This window comes from Callorhinus ursinus, unplaced genomic scaffold (assembly GCF_003265705.2).
Source record: "Callorhinus ursinus isolate GAN/ISIS: 27379988/994484 unplaced genomic scaffold, GSC_fseal_2.0 scaffold5, whole genome shotgun sequence".
NCBI lineage: Eukaryota > Metazoa > Chordata > Mammalia > Carnivora > Otariidae > Callorhinus > Callorhinus ursinus.
This window is the reverse complement of record NW_027397067.1, coordinates 32,887,913-32,899,829: the sequence shown is the minus strand read 5'-3', so window position 1 is coordinate 32,899,829 and position 11,917 is coordinate 32,887,913.

Here is an 11,917-nt window from a genome sequence, read left to right as displayed (position 1 = left end):
AGAAGGTCAAAAGGCAAAAAGGTAAGGGAAGCCAGAAAAGTGACCATGTTTAACTAGCACTTTAAGGAAATCAGGGTTTTGTTAACAAAGAGAGGAAGGTACGTATTATTAAAGCAACTAGTACTGTTTGTAAATATGCAAATCTATTTTCTGATACTAAGAAATAAGAGAACAGGGATTCTGCGTCTTGTAGTATTTTTAACTAGATTCATGGTGTATAGCACAACGGCAATAGCACTAATACTTGTTCATTCAATAAAGAAATCGTCTGAAAATTGCAGAAAATTTAGCGGAAGAATTTTTTTTTTAATTCAGCAGAATTGCTGCTAAAAGCATTTTTGAGGTCAAAACGTGAAATAGGAAAGGTGAATAAAAAATTGATATTTGAACTTTATCAATTTATTTTGTCTATGTTCTATATTGATTCTCCATTACCAAAGATAACCAGAAGTTAATTATAAATGGAAACTGGTAAGCTAGATTATTGACAGAAATAAAAAAGATTGAATATTTCTATTATGATTATTGAAAAATTTAAGATATTTTCCTGTAAATTTAAAATAATGAGATATGAATATGAATAAGGTGCTTATGTGTTTTTTTAAATATTCATTTCTTTGTTCCTGCTGAATTCCTAGAGAGGGATAGTGTAAGTTCCTGTGAACTTCATCGCTATTCACATATTCTTTCCTTTTCTACCGCCCATCTCTGCATCTCTTCAAAAAGGCAGCTTTGAGTTTATAATGACGCCAATAGTCAGCTTAAATGCAACCTGCAAGTAGCAATATAAAACCAACTTAAAATCAGATTTCACGAATCACTTCTTTAAATGTTTTTTTTTTAAAGAAGAAGGCACATGCTAAGGAAAGATTAACTTATTAGAGTATTTGCAAACAATAGTAACATTAAAATATTAAAAAGGAATAGTCATTAGAGTATAAACTTATTGATGCTGACTAGCCTTGTAATTATAACAGCTCACATAATTTTCTAAAACAAGTAAATCTACTCTTCTCAAATGTGATGCTCATTTATGAAAAGAGAAAAATATCTGCCCCACCATCACCAGAAATGAACTGTCAAAATATTTAAGGTAAAATATATGGATATAAAAGGATATTTATAAACTTCCTTGTGTTATGGAAAAATAGTAAAACAGTCTAATAAAAACCCATCTTTTTAGTGAAAAGAGTCAAATTTTCCAGCCAATCTTTGAAAAATAAGAGTCTTGCAATTCCATTGCTATACATTACAATATCTATGTAGTAATTTTAAACAAAATTTCTTTCTTTTAGTAGACTGATATTTATAATTTATGGTATTTTCTACATTATGGTGCAGAAAATTAGTCAGATATAAACATGTTGGTAAAAATCAAGGGCATAAGTTATGCTGCCCCATTTTAAAGACACCTTATTATCCAACTGGGTCTATAATGACATTACTAATGCAAAAAGCGTTTTTTGTGGTTCTCTAAATGAGCTATTGTAAAGCTATAATTAGTTTTTGGTTTTTAGATATTTGTAATACACAGAAGCCCAAACAAATTTTGTACACACACGTGTTAATTTTACGGTGAGGAAACCCTACACACTTAAGAGGAATGTCTTGGCAGAAGAATGTAGAATATATGCAACAGAAGGCTCCCTAATTTACGTGAACTGAAAAAATGAAACGGATTGAGTAGTTGCCCAGAAAGGGAACAGAGTGAGAAGGAGTTAGTTTCTGTGTGGTTAGGAAAGAGTCTAAAGTACAGAAAGAAAATCCCTGTTGAAGGGAAGAAAGCAACTAAAACAAGATTTTAAATTTTGTTTCATCTCATTAAAAAAAAAAAAAAGTGTTGTAGGGATGGATCCAGTGGGGTTTGGAGAAGTGATGGGTAATATGATCTTCCAATGAAACAAGTTTGGTCAATTTTAGATTTAGGAGTTACACTGTGTGGGGGATAGTATGCCCCTTTCTAAGTGGCAGAAATTCGCTGAGAAGTGAACTTCAGGGAATTGCTTGATTGATATTTGGGAATTTGGGAGGTGAAATGAACTGAAGTGTGGGCCAGACATCACAAATGTGTCCCTGTAACAACTGAACAAAATGGTCTGGCTTGGAAGTCTGCAGTCAAAGCAGGTTATTTCTTTGTATCTCTTTCCTTGTCTTAAGAAGCTTTGTTCCTTGTCTCTTTATTTCAGAGTATACCCATTTTTAAAGACCGAAAATCATTGAAAAACACATTCTAATACTTTCCTTCAATCATATTAGCAAACAGCAATTTCTTCTTTTGCTGAATCCATTACACTTACGGCCTGGTTGACTTTCACAATATTATTTTGAAATTCAGTAAACCAGTTTTAAGTAAATCCTTTGCTCTTCACTTTGGAGTATGCTTCATAGAGTTCCCTGTGTAAGATGCAGCTCAATTGCAAACCAACACCTACAAATTGAAGCACCTGCCCTTTTGACTTTTAACTTGGGCCTCATGTTTGGAAACCGTGCTTTTCTCCGTCCAAATTATCTCATCAATATGACAGGTCTGCTGCAGTTAGCATCCACATGGGACTCATACTTCTGTTTCAGCTATTCTGAGCATTATTGTGATCTCTTTGCATTACCACCTGGGTACCCCAAAGTGAATTCCATGAATACCACATAGCCTGTACTTTAAGTCCCAAACCTACTCTCCATTCAGACATTCTCATATTATACGAAAATAGTAAAAAAAAAAAAAATTTACGTGTACCACTCATTTTGAGTATCTAGTATGTTCTATTTCATTTACCTCCTTACTTAACAATGTGTGAGTATGTGTGTGTGTGTGTGTGAGAGAGAGGCAAAAAGTCTGTGCTCTCTTTCTAGCTAGATTCTGAAGTCATTGAGAGCAGAGGAATACTAAATACTCTGAATTATGTTACCATAATATTATTGGATAGAATAAAAAATAAATATGTATCATAGTTGATAGTAAGCTGAGGGATGGGATCTGAAACATAGTGCTCTGGTATATTGGAATTAATCCTTGGTATTATTTGGGTATTCTTTAAACCTCTGGCACACACACACAGTCTCTTTCACACACACGTACACACTTTAGTTATTTAAACACTTGCTAAGGCATAAATATACTTACAACTGGAAAGCACACCTAGGTTGCATGTGAATGTCCACCTTTAAGCAGGGTGATATGCATGTTGTTTGCCAGCCTGGGAGTCTGTCAGTCTCATGCATTGCACAGAATTGGAATAAATGCTTGTTTAATAAATATTTTGTCTGAGTGAGTGATCCTTTAGGGACACGTGTCAGGGATCCATCATGTTGAGTCATCCTGATGTTGTTGGTGAAAGCGGTTCAGAGTCCTAAAGACCTCACCAGCAACTCTATTTTGCTGCTACATAGGGTAGCTGTTCTTGCCTCTTTGATTTTCTATCAGAGAGGGCTGTTCAAATGAACATGACGCTCCCCAGGGTTACCAGCTTACTAACTGTAAGCACAGCTTTCCTCCTCCTCTTAAGGAAGCGTGTTGCCATAGAAACAAGTAAAACACTGTTTTATGAATATGTTTAGAAAATGTAACTTATCAAACATGTAAATCATTTGCATATTTCAGCTCTTTATTAGTAGTAGCAAATTGTAGCCTCAAAAATAATGAGTGTATTACACCAAAGCTTTGCTATACAGCAATTAAGGACAACTGCATAAAGAAACAGCATTGCATTTTGATCCTTAGGTTTTCCTTAAAGGGCTATTACACTGATTCTATGATCACTCTTCTGTCATGATAACCATGGCACTTTCCATGTTGATGTTTACTTTGGGAATTCACTTTTCAGTAGTTTCAGAAAACCTTGAGAGGTTTACTGAAAACCTCTTTTGAAGTCTTTTGTTGCTCTAGCACCTGCCACAGTCCTAATAAAAACTTGGAATATTGGTGTGATCAGGATGTTTTATTTGTGAATGTTTTTATTCCATGTCAGATTTGTGCCAACTTCTCAAACAATGATAATGAAAAAACACGGGCTCTTTTTTTCTTTTCTTCCTTTTTTTTTTTATTGCCTGATGGTATAGCATATGTATGTAGAAGAATGACAAGAATCTGAATAGCATTTATAACAAATCTTTGTGACCTCATGTTAGAGGATGGTTTTGAGAAGGCAAAATTTGAGACTGTGAGACTTTCAACAGTGCACATGAGAACTGGTAAAGACTGGAACTAGACCAGAATGAGGGAAGGTGAAGCAATAGAAAGGAGAAAGTTAATCTGATAACCTTTTATGAGGTAAAATGATCAGAGCTTGGTTATTGAGTAGGAGGCAGAATGAGAGCCATGGAAGGGACTAGAATGACTGGTGATTACAGATTGACTGATGGACAATGGTGGTGTTAATGGAGATTGGGAGAAGAGTAACCAATTTGGAGAGGAAAAGATGGGGAACTCAGTTTTGGAATGTCTGGTTTGAGGTACCTTTGGAATTCAATCATTTATATTCATCAGGCAGTTGGAATCTTTAGTTCAGGGAAAAGGTCAGGTTATAGAGTTGGGAGCCAGCAGCACAGAGGTGGTAGTGTAAGACATAAAAATAGATGAAATCCCTCAAATGGCTTATAGAATGGAAACTGCAGGGATTGTGGATTAAAAAATATCAACACTTGAGAGGCAGGCAGAGAATAATCTGAAATAATAGGTAACAGAAGTTCTCAGTGCCTGGCAAAGGAAGGGAGTCAAGATTTTCAAAAGCAACCAGTCCACCCAACTCCTAGATATTGGTTTCTAATACCATTCTCTAATAAAAGGAACCAGGACTCCTTGGAGAAAGCTGATTTTAGGGTTAGGATAGGGAATGTATAGGTGATCCTAGAACATCTCATAGAGCCAGAAAGGAAATGCTAACACACACAAACACACACGCACACACACACACACAAGCACACACCAAAAAAACAAAACAAAATAAAATAAAATCCCACAACACATTGATTCTACACTTCTGTGTAGAAGTCAACTGAAAAAGTTCCTAATGGCCAAAGATGGAAAAATGTGACCAACAAAACTAAATAGTATTGACTTGTAACCCAGAGTATAAAATAAATATCCACAAGCCCATATTGATAAAATTAAATAATTAAATATGTAAATAAATGCAGGCAAATGGACAAATCTCCCATATAGATTAATCAAAAATAATGTCTGTAGATACCTGTCCTCAAGGAGGGGAAGCATAAATCCCTACTCTTTAAGTGCAGGCTGCACGTGCTATCTCCTTCTCAAAAGTATAATGCAGAAAGGGGCAAAAGAGTAGCTTTGCTACACCACCTCAGCCCAGTGATCAAGGCTAATATCAACAGTGATAAATCATGTTGAGAGCATGTATCCTTGTTTTGATATGATGAGAATAATGTTTTGCCTGTGGTCTTCCTCCCTATGATCTAAACCACAGTCTAACCTTGAGTTAAGGAGTACGTTCTGTAATATATCTGACCAGTACTCCCCAAAACTGTCAAGGTCATCAAAAACAAGAAAAAGACTTTAACAAGGAATGGGAAGAGTATAAATAAGCAAGTGTTCAAAAATGTGAACTTCTCTTCCCCTCCCCTTCTTGCCCTCTTCCTCCTTCTTATTATTGACATTTAACAAATGGAAGTCTCTCTTGCGAATGTGGTTGTGTACACTTGCTTATTTGAAGATTTAAGCCTCAAGCCTTCCAAAACATTTCTCTTAGCTTCATACCTGTGTAACCCTCTCCCAGCACATCTTTATTTATTCTTTTCACATATCAACCATAGATTAATTCAGGAAAACTGGAAAATAAGATCTCGTCTGTAATAACAAATCTGAGATGGTCTCAAACAGAACACTTTCTTATAGCTTCCAAGGAGTTGAGATAAATCAAAGCGATTGAGAATGCTTACAGCTTTAGAACTGTCCCACCCATGAGACGTGATATGTGGCAGAGATTAACTCCTAACCTTATAAAAAGTGATTCTTCCTGGATTTTCTGGACAAAATCTTTTTAGCTATAATCTCTCCCTTAAGATCACCTTTCCCTTTTAAGAAGTGATTATTCCAAGAGAATAAATACAGGAAGCTGAGGTCAGCTATATATCTTGTAAGATCCTTGTCTAAAGCAAAGGTCTTGGTATCGTATGATGCAGAAACCCTGGGAAGCAGGCAAAATGTGACTTGAGCATCCCTTTACCTCTTTTCTTTCCCCTGTTAGTGCTTCTATCAGTTGCTTTTCATGCCTGCCCATTTAAGTAACCAGAGCCTCTCACTGAATCTTTTTACTCAGATTTGCTTTTCCTCAGCTGGCTCTGTATACTCTACTCACTTTGCCCCATCAACAGCAAAATTAATTATCTCTCTTTGGTCTCATTCCTTCATACTTTTTATTTCTGTTATTGTGTTGGTAGTTCCTTTGCCAGGCAACAAATTTAGTCAGAAAGTTCCAAAAATAACATTAGAAGTAAAAGAAAGAATTCCAAAGGTAGGAATTTGAAGCCATTAGTCACTAGGTAAGAGCGATAATTTCATGTATATGTTGAAAATTTTCAACTCCGGGTGAGAGCACAAAAGGGGTTTCTAGGTAGGTTTCTGGGGGTGCCTGTGTGGATCACATATATGAGATGTCCATCAGGAAAAACTGTTCATATATATTCCTTTCATCATATATATACTCTCTAAAGATTTCAAAAGAAAACATGGCTTAAAGATGTGTTCTGTTTAGTCTCTACAATTAAAATAGTAAGTTTAACATGATTAGAAAATGAATTATTTGTCACATTTCTTTCTGCATATATATATATACAGAAAAAATATATATATATATATATATATATATATATATATATATTCCTTTCTTGTGTACTTGTAGTATGTGTAAAGTTGCTTATTTGAAAATTTAAGGCTGGAGCCTTCCAAAACATTTCTCTTAACTTCGTATAGATATGCAGAATAGGGGAAAATATATATAATTCCTGCTTGCTAAGCAGAGTTCTTGAATGAATTCAAGATGATTGTTAAAAACCAAAGCAATGGGATTCAAGCCTTAACATTTTTAGAATCACAGAAAAATACTGAATTTTTTGTGAGATTTGTGGGAAACGATGTAGATCATTTGAACAACTTGCGTAAGGCTTGCTTACATTTCACATATCCAAAGTATAAATCAACAAGATGTTGTTGGACATAACATTGAAACTGCAGGTAATTTAGTCAGTGGAGAATGAACCTGAAGCATAAAGTACCTACCATATCCTACTAGAACTCTACAAGTTTGAAACCAATGCTAGATAGCTAGGTCATCCAGGAACAAAATCACTTGTATTACTTAGAAAGGTGAAAGGCAAATAGCAGTAACAAAAAGACTGGGGAAAAATACAGTGGCTTAAATAAGATGAGAGTTTACTTCCCTTTCACCTCAAGCGTCAGGCATGTCTAGGTTGGTGGGGATGTCTCTTTCACAAGATTACTGTGAGATCCAGATTTTCTTTTTCAGTCTGGTTTGTCCATTCATCACCACTGTTCTCGTCTTCTGGGTCTACAGTGCATCTCTGACACTTCTGTGTCCCAGATCAGAGGAAAGGAAAGGCAGGGAGACATCCAGGGCAAGCTGTTTGCTTTTGAGCAAGTAACGCAAGTATCTCACACATACTTTGTACTCATATCTTATGGGTGAGAAGATCTTATGGCCACAGTGTGTAAATACTGAACTTTGTAAGATGAAAAGCTGATTTGTTACCTTCAGCTTAAAGAATTGAATGCAGTGAAAATAACAATATCCCACTATGTTTTTTGAGAAATAAAATAAAATCATATTTCCTTATCAAAGCATGTAGTAATCATTCACTAAATACCAGGCTTCTTCTTTTCTCCAGATGCTCTGGTCAGACCGAGTAATCTAGGATTTACTTGGCAAATCCATAATCTGTGGTATCTACTGGAGATACTAAAACTCAAAAGTGTCTATGGGCCCAAAGAGAATAATATTAGTTCAGAATTGGTAAACACAGGCTCCACTGAGCAGGGCAGTAATATTCTGCTTTTTAGAAAATGATTCTATCCTGTGTGGTTTTAATCTCTAATTGAAGAGGATTATATTATATTATTATATTTATGTTATTTGGATTAGACAGTTCCAGATCCCCATAGCTCAGAATCCCTATATAAAATGTTGCACATTCACCTGACATTTGCCTGTCATTTTCCTCTATTATTACTTAATTGCTCATAGATTTATCATTCATTGTATTTAAAAGAAATGCTCTGTTTTGTAATCTGAATTTTAGTTTACCTCCTACGTATTTCCTATCATTGCATTTGTCTCAATGCGACATATTGCAATAAACATGCTGCTAATGAAATAGACGTGTTTTCCATTGTGGTTCTAAAAAAATGAGAAAGCCCTCTTTTAAAATAATTTGTTTCACTGTTGAGTGCTATGGAAGATGCTCATGGTCATGGCTATTCCATAAATCCTTAGAGAAATCATGGTAAACACTGAAAGAAATCGAATTCTAGGTGTGCAGTTAGTACTCTCTAAAGATTTCAAAAGAAAACATGGCTTAAAGATGTGTTCTGTTTAGTCTCTGCAATTATAATATTAAGTTTAACATGATTAGAAAATTAATTATTTTTCACATTTCTTTCTGCATTCTCTGGTTAAGATTTGCATGTGAGGGACCTAAAGCACAGGAATAACCTATGAGAAAGTCATTAGTAGCCAGTACATCCAGACGTCATGATGGGTGATCCAGAATCATGGGTAAAAGCATAAGCAACATTAAATGAATGGTATTTTTTTAAAAATTGAATGGTATTAAGGAACCGTAGAGAGAAGAAGGCCTCTCTTGTTTAAGTATAAACAGGTTCCAAAAAGCCATGGCATTAGGAGTGATAATAATGTTGCTACCTTTTTCTTGTGGTAGAACATACAAAATTAGCAAGTAATGATACATTTGACAATTTAAAAAATAGGAAGAAATGGCCTCTAAGCATAAACAGGAGCCTGAACACCAAGGAGGAGCCTTATGAAAACATTCAAAAGGAGACTTCTCCAAAAGGTGCCACTTTGGCATGCAGATGATTTTGAGCTCAAGAAAATGAAGGCCCAAAAGACTCAGAAAGAGCTTTTTACCTCCCTTTTAACTGCCTCTAAGAATTTAGATAGAGGGTTTCCTCAGGAAGAAAGCTATCACCAAAGGTAACTATAAAGTGTATGGGTTATGTATGGTAAGTTGGTGAGAGGTTGGCAAGGCCTGTTTGGTTAAAATCCTCTCTGTGTCCCATTATCTCTGCATGGCATGACAAACACTTGTTTACCAAACATTTACTCTTCCCATCTTCCTGTGGATCCTCTTTCTTCCTTTTGAAGCCCTAGACCACTCGCCCTTTCTCCTGAGCTCAGGATGGCAAATAAGCCTCAATTGCTGGGCTGTCTTTGAGCCTCTCATGTCTTTGTGGGGCTCCTGTACACACAAAATTAAATTTTCCTCCGGTTCCTCTGTCTTATGTCAATTTAATTAACAGACCAACCAATAAAATCTAGAAGGGTAAAGGAAAATTTTTTCTTCCCCTATACTCACAGGTACTGTTTGAACAATAAACAGATATGCAATCCCTTTTCTCTACTCCCTAATTTAAATATTTATTGATACAGGGGCACCTGGGTGGCTCAGTTGGTTAAGTGTGTGTGCCTTTGGCTCAGGTCATGATCCCAGTGTCCTGGGATTGAGCCCTGCAACAGACTCCCTGCTCAGCAGAGAGTCTGCTTCTCCCTCTCCCTCTGACCCTCCTTCCCACTTGTGCTCTCTTTCTCTCTGTCTCAAATAAATAAATAAATAATTAAAAATATTTATTAATACATAGGTATACCTCATATAGACCCATGAGTTTTGTACTGCACATTTTAATTGAATTGTTTATATTGGCAGGGGCCCAAAAAAAATATTTCCCCAGGGCCCTTATCACTCAGGGAACACAGCCTTCTAAAATATTGAGAGAGAGAGAAAATAGATATTAAGACTTTTTTGTATATTATGAAAGCATTCCTTTTTTGGAACCCCTTTGAGAAACTTCAGTCATGAATTAAATTGCTTTTCTGCATGTCAGACCAATATTTCTTTTACAAGCAATACCAATTTCACAAATGAGAAAATACGGACAGAAAAAGTGAAAATCCAGTGATTACCTAGTAATAGAACTGAGGTTTGAACCAAGTTGTATCTGACTCCAAAAGTCTTTCTCTTCACTACACAACACATCTTGTTCTTCATCTGGTGAGGGAATATTTCAGGCTGTCCAATTTTGGTGATAGTGACACTTAGAATTGTCCTGTAGTACCAAAACAATCTCACTTTACTATAGTACAAAAACAATCTCATTTTAAATTGATTACTTAAGTACTCTTTACTAATAAAGTATAAACTCACTAGGATCATTAGATCAGATATTCTCAAAAGTTGACTTATAACTCAGCATTTGCTTACTGTGGGTTTGATTGGGTGAACATGTTCTCTAGAGTCAGACCATTGCCTCCAAATGACATAACTGAGTTTCTCTTGCAAATGTTGAGGATTAGAGTCTAGATATACTTCTCTCCTCTCAAGTTTCTGATTCCTCAGGCAAACCTCACTAATTGGTATCTATTGATCTTTCTGTTTGTCACGTTAATTTCAACATAGTACCTGTCAGTCTCTTCCCCATATGTGATTCAAAAACACATATTGAATGAAAGAATGAATAACTACTCTTGTATCAGTACTCTTGACTTAAAATGAAAAGAAACTTTATTAAGTAAACTATGTGCCAGATATTATCATGTCAAAAAATTAAATACACATTTTAAAGTTAATATTCTGATAAAACTGTAAAGATTCAGCAGAAAAGAAACTAGTAAAGTGTTATGTAACATAAAATTGTACAAATGTTATTCATAAGAAAATATGTAGCTTAGATATATGGAATAAATATTTTTATTTTTTAAAGATTTTATTTATTTGAGAGAGCATGAGAGAGAGGGTGGGGGGTAGAGAGAGCACAGGCAGGGGGAGGGGCAGAGGGAGAAGCAGACACCCCGCTGAGCAGGGAGCCCAGTGCAGGACTCCAGTGGCCTGAGCAGAAGGCAGATGCTTAACTGACTGAACCACCCAGATGCCCTGGAATAAATATTTTTAAAGCAGAAATAATCAAAATCCTCTGATATAGCCCTGCTCAAAGATGATATAAAAGTCTATGCTGAGGAGAAAATCTAACACAAGAAAACCATATAGATACATACTGTTGTTTATTTATAAAAACATTTGAATTAAGCATTGTATTTCTTTTTTTAGTAAGTGCTTAACAACTGATAAAATTTAAAATCATGTAACCTAACAGTAATAAAGAAATACAGAAAGGATTTTTTTTTTTTTTTTTTTTTTATTCCAGAGGAGCCAGCTTGGAGGAGGCAAGTCATGGGATCTGGCTTTCATTTGTTAATGAATCATTTTATTTGTCAGAGATGTTGGTGGGTTGTCAAGGAGTAAGGTGAAAACCTTAGCTGATCCATAGTGTAGACTGATCAATGGGAAAGCAAAATGGTCTTCCAGCCATGAACATTTTTTTCTTCCATTGTTTCTACCAGTAATGATGATCAAATTTATAACAATAATAATAATAATAAAGACTGTATTTGCTATTATCAAAGGTTGTATTCCTCCTAGAATAAATAGGGAAGAGGGAGTAGAAGGAATCAGGTCTGTGCAAGAGGTTTATACTTAGAATTTGGTCAAATAAAACACTTGCTCATTTCAGTCTGTGTCTCTTTAGGCCAGCGCTACTCCTAGCCCACTAGTAAAACTGAGTGGCAGTTTGCCACTAAGCCATTAATATTCTCAGGTGCTTTAGAAAATTCTATTTTATTACAATGTATTCTGTACAGGAACCAGAATA